This window comes from Heterocephalus glaber, unplaced genomic scaffold (genome assembly GCF_053883595.1).
Source record: "Heterocephalus glaber isolate CG9 unplaced genomic scaffold, H.glaber_assembly_v1.0 deba00001593, whole genome shotgun sequence".
NCBI lineage: Eukaryota > Metazoa > Chordata > Mammalia > Rodentia > Bathyergidae > Heterocephalus > Heterocephalus glaber.
This window is the reverse complement of record NW_028258368.1, coordinates 48,301-75,436: the sequence shown is the minus strand read 5'-3', so window position 1 is coordinate 75,436 and position 27,136 is coordinate 48,301. Positions and strand designations below refer to the sequence as shown.

The 27,136-nt window shown below is 39.3% G+C and overlaps 1 long non-coding RNA gene across 2 annotated transcripts in view; it reads right to left on the bottom strand.

Moving 5' to 3' along the window:
• LOC101705213 (uncharacterized) overlaps positions 1-27,136 on the bottom strand; it is a 203,386-nt gene that overhangs the window by 132,385 nt on the left and 43,865 nt on the right. The window contains exons 4-6 of one of the 2 annotated variants that reach the window (XR_015444015.1): positions 23,670-23,763; positions 6,690-22,182; positions 1,275-1,457 (exon numbers count right to left, since the gene is read on the bottom strand). This is a non-coding gene — a long non-coding RNA (uncharacterized LOC101705213). Of the gene's footprint in view, positions 1-1,274; positions 1,458-6,689 lie in introns of both variants that reach the window. The other variant, XR_015444016.1, reaches the window with a different exon arrangement.

Genomic DNA, 27,136 nt, shown 5'->3' with positions numbered 1-27,136 from the left:
AGGGGACCATCTTAGTTTTCCTGATGATTAGCTCTAAAGCAAGAATTCCTGGGTTGGGCCCAACTCTGTGTGCCCTTATTTTCTGTGTGCTTTAGGTGCCCCGAATTCATTGTACTTAGATCAGAATATTTTTCTATTTCATGCTAATCTCCTTCCATTTCTTTTCTGTTTTTCTTCAATTTCTTGGTTTTCTCCTGTGGGAAGGACATACAGCAAAATAGAAAAATGAGAGAGGTCACTTCCTCCTCCCAGTCAAATTCCCATGTGAGTAGGGCCAGACCGCAGTTGTATGGCTGCATCAGCACCAGGAGGACCCTGGAGAGGGGCTGCTGGTCCAGTTCCTGCAGCTTGGCTAGTCACCTCTGACCAAGCACAGCAGTTACCATGGCAACCATTGCACTGTGCTTCATGGAGGCCATGGGTCACCACTGCAGATGCCACTAGCTGCAGACACATGCTCTCCTCCCCTCCATGGCACACTCTGACTCAGCAACTCCATCTATGCACCCCAACACCAGCCCACCAAAAGCAGTTACAGCCAGATCAAAAACAGATCAGAGAAGGAGCTTTTATCCTCATTTCTCTATCATCCCCATTATAAGTACTGCACGTACAGCAGAGACCTCTTTCACATGATAGAGGAGAATCCATGCTCACCCCACAGCACATTCTATGACAAATATCTCTGCCCTATAGAGAAAATATTAAAATGTCAACATTTCCTCACAGTGTTACGCATTAAGAATTATCCACTTTGCCATTTGAGGATGTGGGTCTCAGCTTTGCAGATCCTGCCAATGCCTTCAGTGTGTACAAATTACAGTACCTGTATATCTTGTTAATATGCAGATTCTGGTTCAGAGGTCCAGGGAGGGGCCTGAGAGTCTGAATTTCTTCCAAAGTGCAAGTGGCCCATGGCACTGGTCCCTGCCACTCAAAGCTTTGTGTTGCAAAGCCTTAGATCACTCTAGCTCCTACTACACATAAACTTGACCCTGCCCAATCTCTGCCATTTATCATTTCAATAAGGAATCAGAGTAAATATTGGCTGGTTCAAAGCACACATTTCTACAGGGCAGAAACTACATCTGCTTGGAATAAAGATAATAGCTGCAATTTATTGAGGGCTTGCTCTTTGCCAATACCCAACACACACACACACACACAAACACACACATACATACACCTCACACAACAGCCTTTGCTATAAAGCTGTTACTTAATCAAAATTGAAAGATGAGGGAACTGTGGTTTAGATCTACTAAGCGACTTACCCAAAATTACACTGTCAGTGCATGGTTAAACTTATTCAAATCTATCCACTGTGTTCTCATTCTGCTGCTGTTCTGCATGTCAACATAGCACATAGCAGCACACACACAAGAGGTCTTAGTGCAACTCCTTCCCAAGAGTAATGATCTTGTCACAAGCTTCTGTGTCCTCCAATTGCCACCACTCTGGGGGAGAACAGAAAAGAAAAATCAAAGTAGGAAAATCCCTGTATTTGCCTCTGGTCAGTGCCATGGTCTGTTGTTTCAGGAACTGGAGTTTAAATCTATTAAATAATGATTTATTAACCATTTGCCATGTACAAATCACCTGAAGATTGGAAGAAATGAAAACTTAGGGTCTACCTTCTGCATTCTAGTTCTCATGCCTAATTTTTAATCTCTTTTTCTTATCCAAGTCCCAAGTGGGACCTCAGTGTCTGCTCTGTCCAGGTCAAACTCTGCCACGAGCAGCTTCTGTCACCCTGTCACAAACGGAGAAGGCTGTCTACCGGAGCTCAACTTCAAAGATGTCACTTGTGAGACAAAGATTCTGGGCTGGACTGGTGGATAATGAGGACCTGTGGAAGCTGATCCTAGCTGGAAGGATTGGTTCAGTCTCTGGAGTCAGATGTCTGTCTCAAATTTAACTCTTCCACTTAGAGAAAAATTATTTAACTTCTCTAGGATCAGGGATTTTTGTATTAATGTTGGGATTGTTAACATCTACTTCAAGGATTTTATTTGCAAGTATGCCAGTTGTATAATTCCAGGACAATGATAGGCTTTGGTGAGAACAATTTTTTTCTTGTCATTACATGATATATGGTTTGAAAGTGAGAAATTAAAGGTAAGTCAAGATGTAGAAGATAAGAGGTAAAAGCAAGACAGAGCTGAGGAAAGAATTACATGCACTTCTACTTATGAGAGCAAGCACACTAGATTGAGAAAGGTCAGAGGAAGGAATATTGCAGACAGATATAGCAGTCCTGTGATCAAAACTACAGTTGACAGTCGAGAAGCAAACTAAACAACAATGACTGAGCCAGCCAGTTCAACAACTGGAATTCTTTCTGGAAATAAGTTATACTAACAAGGTGCTAAAGCAGATTTTTCTTTCTCCTTTCCTTCCTCTTTTTCTTCTTTTCCTTCCATTTTCCTCCTTGCTTCCTTTCTTCCTCTTTCCATTTACCCTGATGATATCTTTTCGAAATCTCCACCTAGTACAGTTTCCCCTTGATTCTAAAATGGCATATTGAGAGACTTAAGGATTTTTGCTGGGTTCCTAACAATTCCCAATGGTCCTCACACAAACTCTCCAGGGTCCAATCTTTACCCACTAATTCTAGAGCCATGTAAAATGTATATTTCTGATAGACAAGGCACACAAAATACATTTTGTCTCAGACAACTGAGTTTCCCCTTTAAAAAAAACACAAAGGGGGATTTTTCATCCCTTTTTAGATAAGTGGGTCAGTACTGGTTCCTCTGCTTATTAGGATGGAGTTTCTTCTAGATAGTCACCAAATCTATTGCTTCTCAACCATCTTTCCCAATCTCTTTTGCAATTGACTAAGGCCATGGACCAGATTCAATCTGAGAGGATGTGAGTGGAAGTGATAGATGCCAATTTAGGCCTGGTTCATAGAAGCATCCCACACAGTCCTAAGTTCAGTTCTGAATGTGGCCTGAAGACACAAATGACAGCCACAAAAACAAAGCAGTCTGCTTTGATGCTTGGATAGGCACCTGACCCACATTCGACTATGATGTCAACAGGAAATATATAAACATTAGGTATAAGCCCTGAAATGTAGGGATGCTTGGTATACCAACTAACAAGATTTACTCTTACTAAAAAACCAACATAGGCTCACAACTAGCACTCACTACAGACTATTGTCAGTCCCTGTTGTCACAGTCCTGTTCAGCTGAGGGCACTAAAGATCATAAGTCTCTGTGGAAGTGCAGTCCATCAGGCTGATGTCACCTATCTCTAACAAAGAGCTTTCCTTTTTTAAAATTTAATTTAATTTAATTTTAGTACATGTTTGTAGTACAACATGAATACATTCATTGTGGGCGGTTGGTACATGTATAAGACACATCTTATTTCTTTTTAAGTTCCTTTCCCTTTCCTCTTCTCCCTTCCCTTTATTTCTTATCCCCCTTCCCATTCACCAAAGATCTATTAGCTTATTTCCTATTGTCTATTTTTTATTTTGTGGCTTTTGATTTATTTATTCTTTGGGTTTCTCGTATAAGAAAAATGATATAATTTTTAAGTCTGTGTGTCTGATTTATTTCACTTAACATTATGGATGCATCCATTTTACTACAAATTACTCAAGTTTGCCCTTTTTTATGGCAGAGTAGTACTCCACTCTGTACTCAGGTTTATTGTTCAAACACTGAGAAGTGAGTAAAAGCAAGGGTGAATGTCTCTGCCCAATAAGTCAAATTTCTCTGCTTCCTTTGTAGCCCAACACAGTTTCACATCTCAACTACCAACCTAAGCACCAGGCAAATATCTATCTATTAATAATATATGGGAAATGGGAAGCAGAGGAGGGAAAGAGGGAATTGCACTGTAAAAAAATGATCTACTTGTCTTATTGATAAACTGTACAATGCATTTCCTTTTCTTTCTTTCTTTGACACTCTAGTAACTAAGATAAATCTTCTGCCACTTTCTCCCTTATCACAGCCTTCTGATCCTACTCAAGTGAAGGAATTCTCAATTATATATATATAAATTTATATATATAATTTTATATATTATTTATATTATTATATATTATTTATATAAATTATATATTATTATTTATATTTATTATTTCTATATATTCCATATAATTTATTATATATATATATATGAAGTAGCTTTGAGATGAATATTTGGATTCAGCATCTACTGGTAGCATAGACCCAAGACTCTGCACATCAGACAAGCTCCCTGAAAACATGAAGCTCATTCAAAGGCTGCACTCTAAGTAGCAAGGCTCCAGAGGGAAAATAATATGGATAAATAGGACAGATTATGTCTCTGAATCCCATTTGTTGCATCTTTACCTGTGTTCTTATGTAGAACCCTGCCAGGTTCTACAGCATTGTCTTGTTGCAAATCCATTTTTGCATGAAGGCTTCTACTTCATTCCCTGCAGGCATAATGCTGCCTATCACTGCCATACCCAAGTAGAAATACACAAGAAGACTCCTTTCCCACCTACCAGTATCATGCTAGTCATAAAAGATTCAAGATGAGGGAAAAAGAGGGTTACCTTCCAGAACCATGGCAGAGAGCCTCTGTGTTCTTCACCAGGAGACTCAGAGCCAAATCTCAGATCTAGACTCTGAATCACTGTGGTGGGAGGAAGATGGGAGGTCAACTTAGTAATGATCTAGTCCTGAAGTTTTGAACATTATTTTAGTCACACAATCCTCTCATCCAAGGCAAGCATGCATGAAGCTCAAAATAAAAAGAAATAAGTAACAAGTCTTATGTTGAAGAAAGATGAGGTTTTCAGACTCAAAGCCCTTTTATCAGAAATTGAAGGATTCATCCATATCTTACATAGTTACTGACAATAGCAGGATGAGGATACAGATACCTTTGCCTTAGGAGCCACTATGCCCATATATTTAGGGTAGTTTTCCAGAGAAGTGAGGTGGTGTAGAAAAAGAGGACAAGCTTTATGGTCAAATGGATCTGGGCTTAGATAACAACTTTAGCACTTATGACCATGTGACCTGAACAAGTCCCTTATCCTCTTTGCACTTCTATTTTCTCATGAATCAACTAGAGATAACTCCTACATTCCCAGATTGTTGAGAAGATGAGAAATAAAATTCCTACACAAGAAGTCCAGGTGAACAACAGGCACCCCAAAACTGGTGGGTCTGGTTTATTGTCGCCATGAGTATATTAAATGTTGTGATGATTATGTTTGATTACACCTACTTGAATAGTTTGAGAACTGCCCACAGGATTGATAGAGCACACTTCCGGGTATACCTGTATAGGTGATGGAGGTGTGACCTTGGGTACTGTGTATGGCCCCTCACGCTTCCTCTCTTGCACTGTACCCTTGCTCTGCTTCCCTGCCACCAAGAATAAGTAGCTTTTCTCAGCCACACCTTTCCATTATGATGTTTTTGCCTTGGATCCAGTCCACCATGGACTGGATCTGGTGAAGTGGTGAGCCAAAGTAAACCTTTCTTCCTTAAATTGTAGTTGCCAGGTATTGTCTCTCAACAACAGGAAAGCCTGTGACTATAACTTAAAATCTCTGCTATTTTAGCGAAGTTTCACTCAGTCACCTCAGATCTCATTCAATCTAAGGAAAACCCGACACCAGATACACTACAAGGTATGGTCGCCATCTTATCACTTCCTGACTGCATTCATTGATCCAGGTCCGTGGACAAGGGTGGTGAAGAAAGCAGCATTCTGTCCTCCTGAGACATGCTGGACATCCAGAGAGGACACTTTGAGTTTACACTAAATGCGACAAAAAATGGGTTTCAAAGGTTTCAGGCTGTACTCTGACCCTGTATTCCTCAGAGATCTACACATAAGAGGCCAGTGAGGTAACAAGGGGACCAGGGCTCAGGTAGAGAATTCATCCAGGACGCAGAAAGGGTTTCCTATAATGCATCTCTGGACTCTAGCTATGAGAACCATACAAATAGAAACTTGTGCATTTTCTCTCCTCTTTATACTTTATAAGAATGTTCTTCAGGTTTTTGTACAGTGTGTTCACATGCACTTTTGGGAAAAGGCTTTAATATAAATAAAGGTAAAAGAGATAGGGACCAATACCAATTATGCGCATATGTCATGGCTTACAACATGTGACAATGTCAAAGGTCATCAAAATATAAAAAGATATGGGCCGAAACCCTGAGTCCTGTAGAAACACCTAGATATTGAAATGGAAAGTGAAATGGTGAAAGGGAAGAATTCCACATCTCTGTTGTGCTACCAGCCATTTTCCTCCAAAGGCCAGCAGCCCACAGGTGAAATATCACCATTTTACCATGTGTATGAGGTGTGGGAACTAAGGCCAACTGCAAGGAATGCCTGCTGAAGGATGCCATGCTCCAGCACACTACTGCAGATTCCCTGAGTAGGGGTCTAAGGTGGGAAGCCAGAAAACCTATAAGTCAAACAAACTCTCCAAGAAAGCCCTACGTCAACACATACAAATTTGAGAACTACTTTGTTGAGGAGTGGTGATTATTTACTCTGTAATGAAGATAGTGTAACCTGGTTACCATTGCTCTGATTTAGATGCTTTGGTGTTTCTGGAGAGGGCTGGCTTGGGTGGGCTATGACAAGGATCTTTGGGCAGCCAGAGACTTTCTGAAAGGGCAAGAAGGGTTCACATGGCAGAAGAAGGGTGAGTGGCAAATGCTTACCATGAAATCCTCAAGACTGAAGCTCTCTCCCTCTGTCAATGCAGCCATTCCAGGGAAGTCAGACCTGTAAGATTCCCTCTTCTGTTGTCCACACCATGCCCTCTGTCGTTATCTCTGTGGATGCCAAATGCTTTCTTAACTTTGTAAGAATCCCAACTTATATCCTGCAAACTAGGGAAATCAACGCACTTCATCGTAAGTAGGCGCTGAGGTTTTCCAGCTCCTCTGTGACTGTGACAGTGCTGTTGGAGTCCTTACTGACAGCACAGTTCCTGATTGCTAGGTGCCTATCACTAGGTACCCTGGATCCTTCTACTTCAGTGGTTCTTAACCTTGACTGCAAAACTCACCTGAGGAATTTTTACATATAATGTTTCTTGGATCCAAAGAATCCTCCAGGGGTTCTAAATTAATTGGTCAGAGAGGCATGTGCCCAGAATATGGGCAATTTTCAAAGCTGTGCAGGTGATTGTAACACATAGCCAAGGTTAACATTCACTCAGCTTGACCCAAGAACTGCTACACTGCAAGGAATGGCACAGGGACGTTTTTCAACATGATCTACAAACTAGAGTCACCCAGGAAGCTTTAAAAGTTACCAAACCCTATGTTCTGGACTAACTAAACCAGAATTGTTAGCAGTGCTGATTCAGGCATCATTACTTTTCAAAACCTCCCAATTGATTCTAACATACAGCCAGGATTTAAAGCCACTTGTACAGATCAAAGGCTTGGCCAGGAGCAATCACTGGAGGAAGAACAACTGGATATTGCCTTGTGGGTGAAAGCAAAGGAATAAGGAAAATACTGTATTCTTCACTTACAGGGCACAACAAAGAGGGTCTCTTTTTTCAGACTGATTCAATTTCATCTATTTTGCCTAGCTTTTCCAACTGTTGTTTGGTTACCTGCCTGCCAATATTTGTACATAGGCTCTAGGAGTTTACTGTCAGTAAAGTATCCCACCTGCAGACTTAAACAGGGCTATTATCTGGCCCAAGGTTGGCATGATTGCTTCTGTATTGCAAAATGATTTTATCTGCTGGGTTTTTGCTCTGTCATTCTGAGGGATAAATCAGAGCCTAGAAACCTCAGAGCAAGTTAACAAGCCTAGCTGTAGACATTTATTTGAGGTTCCTGAACATCCACTACCCACTTTTAAGCTTTTCCTCACATTTGTGATCATCACTAACAAATTTTTAATATATGTGGAATATTTCCAATATTGGATATTTAGGACTCTCTAGTTTTGAAATGTCTTGAGCTGGTTTATTACCTATTTAATCATATAAACCAAAGGGAGAATTTAGTAATGAGTTGTGTTTTTAAAAAGAGAAATATCCAGCACTATAAACCAAGGTATATACACTAAGAATAAAGATCAGGGTACCATATGATTATTCAGATTATACAATGAGACTAAAGAAAAGCCAAAGTGATTAAAATGCTCTACAATTCTTAATTTTGAGACAGGGTCTCCCTAATTCACTAAGTTACCAGGGCAGGGCTTGAACAGTAATCCTCTGCCTCAACCTCTCAGAGTGCTGGGAAAACAAGCATGGATCACCACACCCATTGTCTACAATTTTTAATTCCTATGTTCATTGGTTATTCCTATTGTTCTCATATTCATTTTTGTTCAGATCTTCTGATTAAAATGCAGGTCATGTCATTCTTCATGTTTTACAGCAATAGGGTTTTGTTTACAGATTCTCTAATCTCCCTTGATTTTCCATTGTCTGCATTCTTCTTACACCATTCCATTCACTTTACTGCCAAAACAGCCCTTTTTCCATAGGTCAGGTGATCAGGAGGGAGAGGGCATATCTGGAATTGTCAGTCCCTGTGCAATGTAGTAAGAATTCTGATGAAATAGCAATGTTGGAGGGAATAGGAAATATTAATTTAGTGTGAATAGTTATCTTTAGAATTTGAATATAATTCATTCAAGTTAGGGAAGTACTATAGACATTTTTAGTGTCTCTCTCAAATCAATCCCTCCTTCCCATCAACGTCATCTTTGTTTCCCATGAGCAATGTCCTCTTCCAGCTTTGTTCACTCAGACACAGAACAGTGAGTCTGAACAAGGAATTAATTATACAAACAAGCCATATTTGCAGGAAGCAGTCTGTCAATGAGCTAGAGTCTGTCAATGGTGATAGAGAAGGTCATATTGTAAACACACCTACAATTACCAACTCTGCTAACTGAGAAGTAGACAGTAAAGGAATTTTGCATGTACATACTGCATTATGGAATAAGATTCCTGATAGCCATGACTGTGGCCTTTCCACTTCAGAAATTTCTAGCAAACAGTTGTGAACAATAATAAAAAAGGAAAAGGAATCAGCATGCTAAGCATATATAAATATTACAACAGCAAAGGAGAAAAGCAGCAGAGGATAAAAGACAGAAGATAACAAAAGAAAAAATGCCAAGAATGAACTGTTTTTAATTTTTACTTTAAAATAGTACTTTAGAAATATTTTATTTAATTTCTAAGTATTAAATCTCATATAAATATTTTCAATGTTTCAAAATTCTTTGACAGTAAATGCAAAGATTTAAGACACCTGTTCTCAACACTGGCACCAGTAAAACATCTTGATCTGCTTCAAGGGCTGCACTAAATGCTACTTGCTCCAAACTCAGAGGAAGAGGAAAGCCATCCTATTTACATTTCACAATACCACCAGTAGAAATACTTGTGGGAAAATGTTTCTCTCTTTCTGCAAAAGGATTGGTAACTTATGCTTTACATAATGGAAAAAACATTTAGGAATTTTCTTACTGCAGTTTAATTTTCTTCCTCTGGGGGAAAAATGGAGTATGAGTGGTAGAGAGCAGCATCTGGTAGTAAGGCACATGTGACAGAGTTCAACACAGAATTCCTTGAACTGCTCGTGTCTATCTGGTCAGCAATGCTGGAGTTGTGGCGGCACAGCAAACGAAGCCAAATCCAAGGTAAGAATGAGGTTGATGCGGAAAGAACCAAGCTAAGAGTTTCTGATAACTCCACTCCTCAATTAGGCTGTGACTAATAACCTTTACAAATCAAGAAGAAAGTAAATTGATCCGAAGCCTTGTTTTCATTATAATCTTACCTTCAATGTATCATTATTAAACCCAATCTTTGAAAATATTGCCATCTCTGTAGAATTTTATTTCTGCAAATAAGGTCTGGAAAATTCATGGGTATGAGAGTGGTAAGGCTGAATAGATATTTGAGACAGGAATCTCAGCATCCCTAATTACAGGTTCTATTATTTAACCAGTGAATAAACCAATTCAAATCATTTCAACAAACATTTATCAAGCTTATGCAATGTGAAGAGATCTATGATTTTACAAAGCTAAACATACAAATTATGGTGAATATTATTTTCTGTTCAGCTAGATAAAACTAGAAGAGACTGTAATGAACCAAGAAAATATTTCTTGTGAGTTACTGCACAGTGGTGGAAGCAAGGTTGTCTGGACAAATTGGAGGTTGTCACACCTTTCCTGAGGTACATGGATGCACATGCATGTGGCTTATGACACATATGGTAAACTGAGGTAGCTGGCCAATATTTGAAGTGTGTGAATTTTGTGTTCTTACAAGGCTTGGTTCAGTTCTAGATTTACCTAGTATTTCTTACTGAAGAAATCAAACATTGGCCAACACAAAATTCACATTGCGTTTAAATTGTTCCATAACATATCAATCAAGCTGGAACCAATTTGTAGTTGTACAATAAGTGTTCTAGCTGAGCAGTCTTGATATATATAGATATGGACATATATAGAGATTTAGAAATATATATCATGATATATAGATAGAAGTGGATATATATTGAGATATATAATCCATATTCTAGTCTTTTATAAAACATTGTTCCTCCTCATCTATCACAAAGCTTATCTAATTATAACTTTTGTCTACATCAAACAATTTCCAAAACTCATTTGTGATTTCAAAATAAAATAATAACATGAATTGCTAAAACTGGATAATAGTGATAACAGTCCTACACCAGCAGTAGGTTCCATGTTCCATCTGCATCTTCAAGCTCCAAAGCGTATTAACTTAAAGCTAGCCTGGGGACCTGGAAGCTGACCCTCAGCTGGGAGAGGTTTCCTTTGCCTCTGATATTGACCGCCGCTCACCCCTAACTACCTTCTGAAGCTCTTCTGCTTAAATAAGGAAGAGATGATGACTGTACATCATGTCCTGAGATTTACCTTCCATTCATCCTCTTGTCCCTTTTTATTTCCACAACTTTAGGACAACTAACAACATTTGTCCTTAGGTCTCAGTTTAACATCGTCCATCTCATATCCAGTATGCAGTGAGCATTTTGGCCAGGAAGTCAAAACACATCCTTCAATATTTATGTAAGAATCTAACTTCCCCCATACTTCCTTAATTATTTACCCTGAGTAAGTGCATATGAAGGCACAGGCTAATGGGTGCAATACTTTTTAGATAGATTCATATCCCAATAAAGCATTACAACGGTCTAGTGATAGTGAATCCACAGGGCACTGGAAACGAGTCCATTCTCTATAGAAGCCAAGCCTTCTGGGGTTATATCAGAAAGAACAGTAGAAAGTTGTGCCCTACACCTCATGGATATAGAATATTCAGCACATGTTTATCTGCCAAGGCCCACAGGGCATCCAAAGAATTGCAGAAATCACAAACCTCATTTTGACACTAAAAGCAATGGCATTTGCCTTGAGATAACTTCACCAACTACTTTTTATATGTTTCGGTTTAATTTTGCGTGGCTGTGCATAAATTATTCTATGGGGTTTAATTCCTACAAAACATAATATAATCCAACCTTCTGCTATAAACACAGCTACAATTTCATTCCTGTGTCAAGCAGCAGGGAGAGAAATCAAACAGTTGGCCCCGTGTGAATTAATCTATATGCCCCAGTTTCCTAACACGAAGCACGCCTCAGACAATAGACTGGGTTTTAACTCTTTCTTGTCAGGTCTCCATCTTCAGCAGTCAGGTTGCATTCTTCTCCCTTCTCACCCCATTACTCACAAAGAATATCTTTTCCCATGAAACCTGAGCTCATATACACGACAACCAATGCAGAGTGAGCTGTAAAAAGTTAGGTCTCTCTGTGAGAAGCACATTAGCATGCAAAATATTTCTATGAGAAGAAGAAGAAAAAAAAGCCCTGGTCTGCAGGAGCTGCACACTTCATTGTTTTAAATGTTGCAGTTCTCAAACTGTTCCCCCCACCTCAATTCCGAAATAATGCATGTTCAGATCATGGTAACCTTTTAGAGCAATAATGGGCTCTGGGTCTGGAAGACACTAAAACTACACTCCCATTAAATTCCATGGAAATGGGTGGGGTCTTTTGGACAGATATAGAGATAAATAGAAGGAAACAGCTAATTATTGCACATTTTCCAAGAACAGTTAGTTTCAGCAAGCCTCACTTAGTAAAAGAGAAATTCCAATAATAGCCCACACCGTGATATTAGGAAGAAATCTGAGTAAAGGGATGTAAATTAAAGGGAAACAAGAGTGGTTTCACAATATCCTGAATTTATGGCATCCCGCCCAGCGGTCAGTCAGGCAGGCAAATGAACAGTTAAAACACTCCACTGAGCCATAATCCCCAGTCGTTGTACTTAAATGGCTTCTCTCTATATAAAGAAGGCTCTTCAATAACCATAGATCTAATTTCTGTTAATTTTATGTAACTCTAACAGAGTCATTAACATTCGTGGGACCCACAGCACATGCAGCCCCTCCTTCCCCACTCCCCTCATTTCTCCTAAGAGCGCATCTCTTGAAAATTTAATTATTACCAGTGGAATTCCTGCACTAACTAAAGGCTTTTGCAATCAAATCAATAGTTGATGAAAGAGTGGTCAAAAAAACTCATGTTAAATGCATTATCTCCTTCTCTTTCCACATCATCCGTGTGACTCCTTTCATGATGTTACAATTGGAAACCTTCATAATAACATCACTTTCAGGCAGTTAAAATGTCTAAGTGTTATCCAGAGGTGGCTATTATATATTTATAAGGACTTCCCTATATGCCTCTTCTGGATTTATTAAGTGCTCTAAGGATCTGTTTGGCTTATACCAACCACCACAGACTGATCTGAGAAATCTAGGAGGAAATACTCAAGGGCATCTCTGGGCAGGTAGAGAAGTGTCTGTGTGGATCATGACTGCTACAAGGAGAGGGACCAATTCTAAGTGTTACTTAGACATTGAAATAAGTCATCTCTCCACTTGCCTTCCTCCTCTTATACCCCCCAGCGTTCAGCTCCAATGGAAGATCCCAAATGTTGTGCTGTCTCTTTGTGTTTTTTCACCTACGAAGAGTCTCCAGCACAAAATAATGTGCCTTTGGGGAGAAAGAGATGCTTCAGTGTTGTTGTGTCCTTTGCTGCTATAGGTGGAATGAGCTTTGGCGCCTTAATTAGGCAACTAGTGCTGCATCAGAGATGGTTCTGTAAAGAAAGCATTTTATCCAGTATGCCTCATGGCGTTCTGTAATACTCCCATGCATGAGTGATTTTAAGCATATGACACATATATTTGTAAATGGTTACCTGGTTCTCCAACAGGGTGGTCAAAGGGGATTGCAGACAGTGCAATGTGTGATTGAATTGTAGACATTATTAGATAACCAGTGGTCAGGCTGGAGAGGCAAATCTAGATGAATTCTCTGAATAAACCAGAGTCCTCTCCTAAAGGGCTTACAGCCTGAATGAATGAGCTAGAAACCTAATAGATAGGACCAGGTATACAATGCAGTCTGGATCCTCTCTTCGAAGTGATAAGGAATTCAGGTGCATGTTATCGGGAAAATTTAGCCCGTTACAATTTTCCTGCTAAATTGTACAGATAATTACTTCACTCTTCCATTTCCTTTTGACTTAGAAACCTAGTCATGGGGTAATAACAGGTCATACAAGGCACAAGCTTATTTGCTTATTTACTTACAATGCTTGCCCATCAACAAGCTATTCCCATGTGCTTTGTACTGCCTTCCGGAAGTTTTATCCTAATGAAAGTCAAAATTAAAACTTTAGAAAGATCAAGGAACATGAACAGAGATCCATGAAGAGCTGAATTCAGTGAGAGAAAAAATCATGTATGAGAGCTGAAAGCTGGAGCTCTGTGCAGGGGCCGGGGATTTAGCTCAGTGGCACAGCTCCTGCCTCGCAAGCGCAAGGTCATGAATTCGATCCCCAATACAAAAACAAAGAAGAAGAAGATGGAGCTCTGTGAGTCTCCATGGAGAAGAGAGGCTTGCTGTAGACTCTAACAAACCCTGAGTGTGTTCATATCTCATGTAGAATGATATAAGTATATACATCATTGTGCAAATGGATGAGATTGCTCACAGGCAGCAGTGACCCAAAATGCCAACCACCCCACATCAGCCTGGAAGCCTCAAAAGATGGAAAAGATCACTTCCTGGTGATACCTGAAGCCCATTCAGTACCCTCCAATGAAGACTCTGCTTTCAAGCAGGTAGTGTAGGAATTTAAGCAGAAGAAAGGATATGAGAAGAGAGGAAAACATGGGATGGGTGCATAGTTCTTTGAAAAGCAGCTGGTAGTTTTGAAAAGAGAAATGGAACCAAGAAATAAAGCCTCAGGAAGTAGTCTAGTTTAGTGTTTAAGTGCCCAGGCTTGAGAATTAAAAAGTTCTGCATGATAGATTCTGACATATAAGTAATAGGTACACATCCTTGAGCAAATTATTGCTTAATTTTTCTAATCAGGAAAATGGGATAGCACAGTCTCTCTGTATTAATATAATTATTCCTATCAACCTATGTTGTGAAGAATAAGTGAGCAAATGTAATAAAGCACTTTGCACAGATCCTGGCACATGGCATGTTCAGAAGCCAGCTATGATATTAGAAATACAAGTGTGGCTATTAATGTTTTAAGCTAGCTTAAGAGGTAGAAATGAGGAATGAAAATATGACTTTTAGAAAATAGTTTGAGCATTTCCAGGTGCAGAAAAGAAAGAAAAGAAAAATCACTTCGGAGGTAGAAGCTCTGGACAAATGAGAGAAACAAGGAATGTGTTTGACAGCTGTGTAGGGCCAATTAGGACTTCTGTTTCAGATGAAACATTCAAATGCTAATCTGCAAAGTAGCCCCATTTTCTATTCTCCCACACACACGTGCGTTCACTTTTGCAGATGCATGAACAAGAAGATAAAAAGTTGAATGCAATTGCCAAAGGGACTACTCATCATTGTCTCTCTGGCTGCACAGTCTTCACTGAAGGATCTCCCCAAGTGCCATCATATTAATGTGGAAAGAAGAATAACATCATAAATATTGGAAGACAATCCAGCAAAAGTACAAAAAATTATCTATTATCCTGTATGCACCTAAACCTAAGTAAAGTTGGTTCTGTAATCTGAAATAAAGTTGAATTTCCCTGAAATGAACATGATTTGTAGCCTCATCAGTTGTGACTATTAAATACACCTAATTGTTCAAAGCAGAAAATAAATAATAAATTATTAATACCTATCAGGGTACTATGTACTACATGGCCAATTTAGATTGGCAACAGAGAGACAGAGAGCACCTCCTTATCTGTAGTTTATTTTCATCAAAAATATCTTAGGAAGAAAAAAGCCTTGCAACTAAAAGACATAATTCACTGTGCATTTTTTCTTATTATTTGGAAATAGGTACTTCAATGCCTAAAGAAATGTCCACATAAAACGAAGCACTTCACTTATAAGTTACTTTATGTCTATTTGTCACTCTGAACCTCTCTATAACCTGGAGAAAAATACAAGAGCATTTTTTACTGTACTTAACAGATGAAGAAATTGAAACTAAAAAAATTAAGTGATTGTAGGTCATGTGATTTGAAAGGCGCCCAAAGGAGAACCCAGATCTTCTAACTATTGTCCACTCCACACCATCCATTCACCTCATCTTGCATTCTTCCATTGTGAAGGAGGCATTACCTTAGGGGTAGTAAAAGCCAGTGAATAAGAGTACAACTACTCCCATATGGCAGCTAGGGAAATCCATCCAAGCTAAGAAAATACAAATGGCAAACCTCCAGCAGCAAGAGCACACGTGCACAACAGTCTACTGGGTGGACTAGCCCCATCTGCCGGTGTTTAAGGGAAGTGTGCAATATGGGCCCAGAGAAGCCCAACCTGCCACATGGGAGTATGGGATTTATCCCAGAGCTGAAGAGCTCTCAGAGTTTTTAACTGGAGAATCATACAATTGTATATGTGTCCCAAAAAGATAAGCTGGCTGGAATTGGAGCCTGGATTTCAGGAACTAAGAGTGCTTCAAGAAGGGGACAGAAAAACACATAACTACAGCTCCTTAGGAATGTCATCTATTGCAGCTTGGGAGCAGTTCAATTTGTGTTGTCTAGAATGGGGCAACCCATTCTTCCACTGGACTGTATATGCAGGAATTCGTGTTTTACTCATCTTTATTTTCCCATGAATTATACATTGCTAAAGATACCTGCAGGACTTTCTCTCCCACGGACTCTTAACGGGGCCTCAACCTCAGCAGGAATAAAGTATTTCTCTCTGCACCCATACGTACCACTCCTTTTCCCACCTTCTCTCTTCTGATAAATGTGACACTGCCAACTAGAATCTGGTGTGCACCCTAAGAACCTTCTCTCCCTCATCCCTATTAATTCAATTCACCCATATATAATGTTCCTCCTTTAACCTGCCTCAGTTCTCCCTTCTCTTCAGTTTTCATGGTTTATTCAGAAGGCCTTGACCAAATCCTTGTCTGCCAACTGATCCCTTTTGCATCTTTCCTCAACACCGTTACCAGGGGCAACATTATAACACAAACATATACTCATGGTACTACCTGACAATTATTTTTTCACCCAGCATTGTCTGGATTATCCCAAAGCCCTCCATGAGTTGGCTCTTTATCTGTAGTCAGTCCTCCCCAGGTTCCCTAGCTGCAGACAAATGACCCACCTTGGAACACCTGGACAAGCCTACAGAATTCAGCACTCTGCACCTACATATCATACACAACCATCATCTGCCTGGAGATCTCTGATTTATCTGATTTCCACCATCTTCTCTTCTAAGAAAGCATTCATACAGTCACCATTATTCTCAGGGCCCCACGGGAGAAGTAATCTCTTTTCCCTTTTGTAAAACCACTCCATTGTTTACCTCAAGAGTTCTTATCACATTCTGTTGAAGGCAATTATTTTCATACTACTGGAGGAAAAGGATGCTTTCTAATTTAGTTTTCATTTCAGCACTGTCTTAGACACTTTTCTCGTTTCTGAGACACAATGTCCAATGCCCATAACATAAAGGAGGAGAGGTTTATTTTGGCCCACAGTTTTTAAAGATGTCAGTCCATAGTTAGCTGCTTCCAAGGCAGGAAGGCATGGCAAAAGGGCCTTGGCAGAAGAAAGCTCCCTTTGTCATGGTTGTTAGGAAGCAGAGGCAGAAAGTAGGAACCAGGGAAGGAAATACACTACACCCTAGCAGGTCATATCCTCAGCAACCCATTTCTTCTAACCCCATTTCTTAACACTATATTTAGCTATATAGCACCCCTATGATTTAATCACCTTTCAAAAGCCTCACCTTTGAGCACATGAGGCTTTGAGGTAGCACCTAGATATAAACTATCATATTCCACCTTTCACCTCTGACCCCCAAAAGACTCATGGGCATCTTTTTATACAAAATGTATTTAGCCTATCTCTAAGAGTCACCAAGCTCTTAACGGGTCCAACATTGCTAAAAAGTCCATGTCCAAAGTCTCCTCTGAGATGTAAGGCAAACTCTTAGCTATGAGCCCTGGGAAAAATAAAAAAGAAATGTACCAATAAACTTAATTTAAAAAAAAGAAAAAGAAAGAAATATCAGCACTTCATTCCCATGCCAAAAAGGAAGAACAGGGGACAGAAAGGTATGGGACCAAAGCATTACAAAATTCAGTAGAGCAAGCATTAAATCCTGTAGCTCCATGCCCAGCACCAGGAGCAAAGATGTGAGCTCCAAATGGCTCAGGTGGCCCTTCCTCTATGGTCTTGCTGGCAGCTGTAGCCCTCATGGCTTCTCTCTTTGCTGGCTTTGCTCAATGCCCAAGGTTTTTCTCAGATGTTCCTCATTTCTGGTTTCTCCAACTCTCTGGGGTCTCTACTGCACTTTCAGCTTCACTCTCACAGCTTCACATACAGCCCTCTCAGGGACACACTTCCTGGCCTCCAAGGCCTTCTTCTGAAATATGAATGAAAGTCTTCCTGACCCCACAACTCTTGCATTCTCTATGCCTGTAAAATCAGCAGCACATGGGTGATCCCATGGTCCACCACAAGCTCCAGCAGTACCCAGGCTCCCTAGCATCATGGCTTCAGAAGTCTCCAAGTGCCTGGATGACTGAGCCCTGGGAAAGTCTTTTCTAGCTAGCCCTGAATAAGCTGGGTTCCTTGGAGCACTCTTCTCAAAGCAAAGTCTCATTTATACATTTTGGAGCCTGTGAAGGGTAAGGTCATATTGGTTCCTAGGATGCCCTGAAGGCATCCTTCCTATAGTCCTAATGTAAAGTACTTATCTTCCTTTTAATGCTAATCATTTGATCAACCAAACTCTTCTCTGTAACTTTACCAGTGCTTTCTTTCAGGCAAAATTTTTAACTTTTTAAATGAAATTTTTGCTTCTATTTTTCATTGCAAATCTCACTAAAAGCAGAAAGCAATACTCATGCTACAACCTGAACATTGCACTATTTTGAAATTTCTCCAACCAGATAAATGAGTCCACTTGTTTTAACATCAGTCTCCCACAACATCTCAGGACCCTAGCAAAACATAGAGAAATTTTCTAACCAGAGCATAACACATGATCTTGAGTACAACTGCCAATGGAGTCCTTGTCCCCCAACCAAAACCACTAGAACCTGGTTTTATTGCCTGCATTTCTATTAGCATTCAGGTCTTCTGGGCTCTAAGCAGAATTTCCCATCAGGCTCAGCTTACAACATACTACTGTTTTTCTACCCAGTATCTCTAGATCTTTCCAAACCCCTCTGACAACCCAGTTCCAAAGGCTCTTGAAGCATGTGGTTGATTATAGTCATCAATGGCCCCATTCCTGGTACCAAAAGCTGTCTAAGTCACTTCCTCATTGCTTGGACTCAATACCCAACACCAACAAATTAAAGAAGGTTTATTTTGGCTCATGTCCATAGTTGGCTGGCTCTAGGACAGAAGTAGCATGGGGGCCAGGCCTGCCATAAAGGAAATATGCTTAAGTCACTGCATCCAGAAAGCAGCAAAAAAAAAAAGGGAAGACCCAAGGAAAGAGGAATATGTTATCATGTCATCTTCCCAGAGATTTGCCTCTTCCAATGAGACTCCATCTCCTAACATCACATTTAGTTATATCACCTCCACGATTCAATCACCTTTCAAAAGCTCTACCTATGAGAGTGTGAGTCTTTGAGGGGACATGCAGTTATAAACCATAAGCATATGAGTATATATGGTTTACCACATAAGCACCCAGTATTTAGTATCTAATAGGTACTTCTTAAATATTTTCATAAATTTGTACATGCATACTTTTAAAGACTAAATTATTGAACTTAAAAGTGGATGAATGCTGGTAGATCTTTCCTTCTTTATCCTCAACTGCATGAATTCAATAATTTTACCTTTTAATCTGAAATGAACATTTGAAAGATAGATATAGATAGATACCCACGTGTGTGTGTGTGTGTGTGTGTGTGTGTGTGTGTGTGTCCTGGTACTTTGAACTTTATCATGATACGGTTATACTTTATACATAAAAGAGGTTGGCCCTTGACATTGTACGTGGATGCATGTGTAATGAGATTTAAAGAAGAGGCCAGATGTGTAGCTCAGTGACACTGCACCTGCCTGGCAAGCACAAGGTCCTGAGTTCAATTCCTTGTACTAGAAAAAAAAAGACTTAAAGAGCCATGATTAAGATACAAATCTCCATATTTCTTTAAATGACTTAGAAGACACTTTCTTTTTAGTGGTTTTATTTCTCTTTCTTTTGTCAAAATTTTAGCCTTTACATGTTAAAAGAAGTTAGAGATTTCTCTCATAAATGATCAGTGAGTGGGTTAAAGTATAACACTTGGCATACTATACCACTCAGGTTTCTGTCACTACAATAAAATACTAAATATCATAAACTTTTAAAGAGAAAAGGCTTATTTTTGTCTTACAGTTTTGGAGTTTTTAGTCCATGACCAATTGACCTTGTTGCTTTGGGTCCATGATAAGGAAGTACATCATGGCCAGAGTGTGTGACAGAGCATAGTCAGTTACATCATGAGACAAGGAGCAAAAAGCAAGAGGAGGAGGCCAGAATCCCAAACTCTCTTCAAGGGCACATGCCCAACAACCTAAGGACCTCCCACTAGGCTCCAGCTCTCAACAGTTCTACCAGTTCCTTATTTTACTACCCTGGGGACAGAGTCTTTCACACATGGGCCTAGGGAGACATTCAGTGTCTAAATTACAGAACTTAGCAACTAGAAGGTACAGTTTACCAAGATTGAGCCTATTTGATTGGGTGTTGGATAACTAATGAGTTTGTTACAGTGACTTATAAAGTCTTTATTCCCCAAGCCTTAAACCTTCAAATTGGAAAATTGTGTAAGTTGCCTTAAAATATTCTAGATGAAATACAATTACACACTCTTGACTAATCCAATGCCTGGTTCAGAGAAACATTTGATAAATATATGTTATTGTTGAATAACTCCTCCCTGCTTATTATACAATCCTTAAGAGCAAGAAGTGAGTCTTACTAACAATGCAGCCCACCCTCCAACCCTCACCCACCATGTCAACTACTTTGCTGAGTCTTTTTTGGATGCACATATGTACTCAAGGGCATTCCAAATTGGGCAAGACAGACACATTCTTTGAATAGTGTTTGGGTTCATTCTATTACCTTAAAAATCAAGTTCATTGGTCTCTGTAGGTACTAGTCACTATTAAATTGAGCACTCTATTTGACTATTACAGGTACAAATTAAGCACACACACATGTGAATGTTAGCTTCCATCTGGGACTAGAGACCTAAATGTAAAAGCAAGGTATTGTCTCAGGAGAAGTCAGCCCCAGAGTCAGGGAATAGAAAGGGTAATCCATAGTGTGTTTCTCTGTCTACAACAGTGATAAGTCACAAATAAGTGAAGTGAAGAGTTATCACTGTTAACTGTTTCAGATCACCATCTGCAAAAAAAAAAAAAAGAATGGAAATTGCTTTTACAAAGTATACAATATGAACTAAACATCTCATGATATGCAATGGGGCTCTCCAAGATGTGCTAGATGCTATTAAATACAGCATGCTCTATGGGAAAATCATGCAAAACACATTCACTAATTGAATTATACTGCAGGACATAAAGGGCCAAATACATAAACAAGGCCCCATTACCTTAGCCTGTGAGCATTTTTCCTTATAACTTTCGGATATAGATCATGAAAAATAATAATGAATATAATGTTTTCATTTTTTAATCAACAATACATTTTTAAAACATCCACAGTTACAGCACAAAATACATCATAGTGTGTACCCATTTCTCATTTAACAAGAAAGAAATTTACTATTCACATTTATTTTATTTTTACTTAATACAGCAGCCTTGGTAATTGTTTCCTTAAGGAGTCACATTGGGAAACATGTTCAGCAGCTAAAAATAATTATAAGCACCCATGTATTAACTATTTTAAAAATCAACAAATAATGAGTACATTCAGGAAATTCTTTTATTCTGAATGCAGCAATTAATATGTGCAAAAGTTTTCATATTTTGCATAGAATTTTCACTTTTTCATATTATTCTTTAAAAAGACTGACCTGTGAGACAGGCAAGTATTAGTAGACAAATTGTAAACATGAACAAACTAAGATCCCCAGGAATTAATTTGCATACCCAAGGACATGAAGGAACAAAAGCCAACACCAAAGGATACCAGACAAATTTTTCTAACACACCCTATATTCTCCTTACCCCCAAGTACCTCCCTAGGCACTGCCTGGTGTGAGGGAGGATGCAGGGGCTGGACAGGTCCCCTAGCTCCCGAAGATCTGAGAATATGTCTTTTATGGATCATCTGGTTGAAAAATCAAATCTTTCACTTTGAAAAGGTTATCTTTAAGTTTAAAAAATCTTCTGCTTAAAGCAGGTGTAGGGTTAAAAATACAAAGTATGAAATTTATGTGCTGAAATGATAAGTATTGCTGGAAATAAAAATCCAGAATAGAGTACCCTGAGCTCAACCCAGGTATGAGAACAAGGGTAAGTCAGGGTGTACAGTCCCTGTCCCTCCAAAGGACTTATCCTCAGCACTCACTTCCATGGCTCCCTCTCAGCAGGAGTCTGGTCTTCGAGTCTGGTCTTCCAGTCTGGCATACAACTGATACATCAACCCCATCTCGTGTAAAACCATTTTGCTCAATTCCCTGTCAGTCAAAGAGAATTGTTTTCTTAAAGTGAGGTTTGGAAACTAAGTCATAAAACCATTGACATCTTTTTGTAAAAGTGGATGGGAGATTATTTTGCAAAGTCATAGACATTTTTGCTTAGGGCCTCTCTGGGCTAAGACTCTTGCTTATAGACACATAGAGTTGAGCAAGAAGAATCACCAAAATGGACCAACTCTTTACTGACATATCAAACATAGAGGAATTTACAAGAAAACCCACCCTATGAGAAATATTTATTTTATTCATATGTCATATGTCATTTAATTTATGGATGGCAAATTGGAACAGAGGCTGGTTGGAAGAAATATTGAGTATGAGGTAGTGACAGCATCAGAAGGTGCTATGTTGAGGAGATAGAATTTACAGGGTGATTAGATGTTAAAACTTCAATGATCATGTCAAGTTTTAAACTGAGGGGAAGGGAGAATCAACAAAGTTGGAGATGTCAGGTCAATGAAATTGGCTGGAAAGGGTGGAGGAAGGACCTGTTATGGGAATGTTAACAGGCATCAAAGTTGTACTATTAAGATGGTGGTGTGAGGGGAGAAAGGGTCCACCTAGGCTAAGCATTTTGTTAGCTTCGGATGACTTTTAATTCTAAGTTTTTCTTTATTTTCCCTTTCTGCTCCACCAGACCACTAAGAGAAAGGAAAAGAAGAGAGTTGACCAAATAAACTCTTGAACATTCTTGTCCCACCTCTGGATGTGTTTTAGTGCTTCTACATTCAGAAGAAGGAACATGGAGGAAATCAAGCACACAGCAAAACAGGGAGAAGCCAAGAGGCAAAAATGCATGTGTACCCATGTGCACACGCACACATACACACTCACCCCAGAAGAGACCGAGAGACAATGACCAGCTTTCTGCCCATGGCTATCATTTAATAAATATACAGATAGAGACATTATATATATATATATATATATATACACACACACATACATATGTGCTGAAAAATACATAAAGGAGGTAAGGCAGGCAACTCCATAAGTTATTTCACCATATATTCTATCCAGCCTTGCTGCATAATGGGAAACAATAAGAAACACTGATAAGTGAGCTTTAAAATTATCAGCACGTACAGTTAAATTTGCATGGTTTAAGAAACCCAAAATATAAATGACCTTAAAAAACAAAATAAAAGAGGGATAATAGGAAACAGGGAGGTAAACATTTTGGAGATGGGGATGGGGGAAGAGGAGGAGAGGGAGGAAAGGGAACAAAAAATAATCAAGATAATATATATCCCCAAAATGAACATAGTTACTATCTACCACAAACATATACTAGTAAAAAATAAATGAATCAAGTCAAGAATTACAAAATATTCTTTGCAACTACTTATACAAGGGCCATGATAAATTTTGACCAAATTTATTGAAAGGAATTTGGTAAAATAGGACCTGGATCTCTGCAGAAATTGGAAGGGAAGGAGGAAGGGAAAGCATGCAAGTGAACTCACCTGAATTGGACTGCTTTTGATACTCAGCACCATTTCTTCCACCTCAAAATCTCCGTCTCCCAGAATCCTGGTCATATTCCACCCAGGAGGAACCCTGGCCCCAAGGTGGAAAGCAGAAGAGAAGCAGGCATCACACTACTGCTCGTCTTGCAGTGGGGGAGGGCCAAAGGAGGGCCTGAGCAGACATGGTCTGTCTCTGGTGAGCTGCCATGTGTGTTGGATACTGCACAACTCCATTCCTTTCCTCAAGATCCTGCTATGTTAAATCCTATCCTTAAATACCTAGAGTGGTTTCTATTTTGTTAACATCCTCAATGATTTGAAACTTAGCAATGTATATCGTTCTACTAAAAGACAGAGAGTGCTTTTTTTTTTTCATGAAATGCTACAGTGGAATCACTTTTTACAAACCCCTCTTCTCTCATACCTTATTTATCAGCAAATCTTCTCACCTTGAATTACAGGTTAGCTTCCACACCCACCTCCCTATCCCATGGTGGCAGTCAAGGGTGGGTTGTCATAGTGCTGTGCTCCCAAGGCTCCACCCATTCCCTACCTTCTGCCACAAAGCTGGGCAGGGCCTCAGCCCCTGCTTCTCCTTCACCTGCTATATTGCTCTTATGGTAAACAGTCACCATGGCTGTTTCCTTCCACCCCAGACCTGAACTTTTCATCCAGTCCTTCCACAGCTAGCTGTCCCAGTCACCCTGGCCGCACTTCCCAAAGCAGTTGCTTCTCTGGTTGGATGCAATTCCACCTGTCCCTGGCATACTATGTTCACACAGCCTTAGTCCTTCATGCCTACCTTCACCAGGGTTGCCACCATCATATCACTCAAAACCACCAAGTTTCAGAGACAGCTCAAATCTTTGCTTCTCTGTGAAGCCTTCACTCAAAAAATTCCCTTGATACTTCACTCCTCTGAACTGAAATATTCAGGTATAGCAGAGATTGCTTACCTGGTCCAGCCCAAAGCACTGGCCAAAGACTTGTGAGCTAAATACATGCCTGCTGTCCTAGACCCTTTCATTAGGGGAGAGTTTCTCAGCAGACACCAAAGGGAAGATGTCACTCCAACTCATACAGTATCCATTTCGTCTGAAGAGCAAAGCACATTCCTTCCTCGCCTGGCCTCACTCCACCATTGCCCTCCAACATTATCAACATTATCAACCCCTATCATCTCTTCACTTCAGTCTCTCCGTCATTCACTGCTCCTTCCCACATCAAGGCATTTGTCTCCCTGTTCCCTCCATCCAGAAAGCCCTTTTCTCAGGCCTCAAGTGACTTCTCCCTTTCTGCACAAAAATCTCTACTCAAATCTCTACTCAAATGGCACCACACCACTTTCTCTCTGAAAGACCATCACCCTCTGATTCTGCTTTATTTTTCCTTAGGCACGTGATACTTTTCTTGCCTATGTATCTGTTTACCGTCCATCACTCTAAAAGAGAAGCCAACCACTGTCCTCATAGTGTTGAAAACCATGCCAAACACACAGTAGTGTCCCAGGGAAGATTTGCCAACTGAAAATGTGAAAGCTTCTATTTCAACTTCTCAAAGAATGTTTTGGATAGACAGAGTCTCATGTTCTAGGACTCAAGTTAGGCTTCTACAACTAGGAAAGTTCTGTCGCTAAAAGCATATTACCAGTAATGAATGGATGAAATCAAATTTAGAAGTTGTTTTTCTTTTTATGACATTGTTGTCATTTTGATGTGACACTGACATGGTTCTTGTTATGTTGTTTCCTTTTTATAACATATTTTGCATAATTTAAGGACAGCTCTGTAAGATTTGCACAATTGAAGGCAATGTCAGAAAATGTCATTTCAAGAGTCATGATTTGCAATTGCCACCAGCTCATGCCTTTTTGTTGTGTCTTGTGTCCACCCTTGAAAAAGGAATAGGAGGAAATGCTTAAACATTCAGACATGTAACCGTGGCCTGGCTCTTTCTTTATCACCATCAGAAACATTCAGAAATCCTCAGGATACTTATAGAATTATACGCTTCCCAGCCTTTCTAGTTATATGTTATTTAAACTGGGTTCTTAAGTATCTAAAGTATTTTATGATGGCTCTATTTACACAAACTCACATCAATTTTTATCTTCTGAAGCTAAATGTGACCATACAAAGTGAGGATGAAAAGTGATTAGATCAAGGAAGGTAATTAATCTCAAATAACAAGTGACAACAAGAACAGAGTTTAGAGAACAGAGCTGCTTAGAAATTTGTATGGTTCTGGCCAGGCATGCTGGCACACCTACAATCTGAGCCCTTGTGAGACTGAGGCAGGAGGATCACTGTGAGCTTGAGGCCAGCCTGGGATACACAGTGAGTTTAAGCCCAGCCTAGAATACATAGTGAGACCCTGCCTCAAAAAAATTCGTACAGTTCTCTATAACTCTGAAATGGGCCCAGGCCTAATAGTGTGTTCCACAGATAAATAATTCCACTATGGCATTTTCAAACTCTATGAATAAGTTAAGAAACAGGTATAGAAAAATTATACTAAATAAATAAAAAATGATCAACAATAGCTAAATGCCTCCTAATTATAATAAGACTAGAATGCACTTATGTTATAATTAAAAGTCAATAATTTATCTGAACATTAATAAAACATAGGAGTTTTGCTGAATTAAAGAGTCCTTGTTTAACTGTTCCATGAGTGCAAGAGTAACTCGTGCTATTAATAGATAACAAATCCCTCCATTCATACCAAGATGTCCACACACACACAAGAAAAGCACTGCTGCCACAAACACCTCCAGCTGGGGCAGGTTCCAAGGGGACGCGGTACAGACAGCTCTTCTTTGCTGCCATCATTAACTTCTCTGTGAGTTAAGAATTTTTTAAACTAACATTCATTTTATTGTTATATATTTAAAAGGCCTAGACATGACAAAAAGAGCTGGTTGGATGCCACAAAGAGCAGCCAGATCTTAAGATAAGCCAAGGGGCATGGGAGGATCTAGCTTTAAGTGGGTCAGTAGACTTTACAATCATAGAGTATTTTATAAGAAAAAGAATGCAAAATAATACATGTAGAATTTCTGTTTGTCCAATATATTTTATACATAATTGAGAAAATAAGTCTCAATAAATTACAAATTTAAGTCAACAAATTCAAAACAAAGTGTAAAAATCCAACAAGACCACGATATTTTTATTAGCTGAATACTCAGCATACCTCAATAATACTTTTCTTCACTTTTTGCTGGGTGTCTTTTGATCACATCTTTATAAGACAAAAGTGTTTTAATATGTTCTTTTTGGAGAAGAAAAAGACAATTCAGTCTTTCTTCTAGCACAACTGATAGATGCTGTCTTACAAATATATTCCTGACAAGAGAGTGTTTCCATTTTGACTAAGTGTTGATAAGAATGAAATTTGTGCCTTACAATGGTGTATATCTGATGAAATTTTCACAAACTAGCCTCTGGCTCTATCTTATTCTG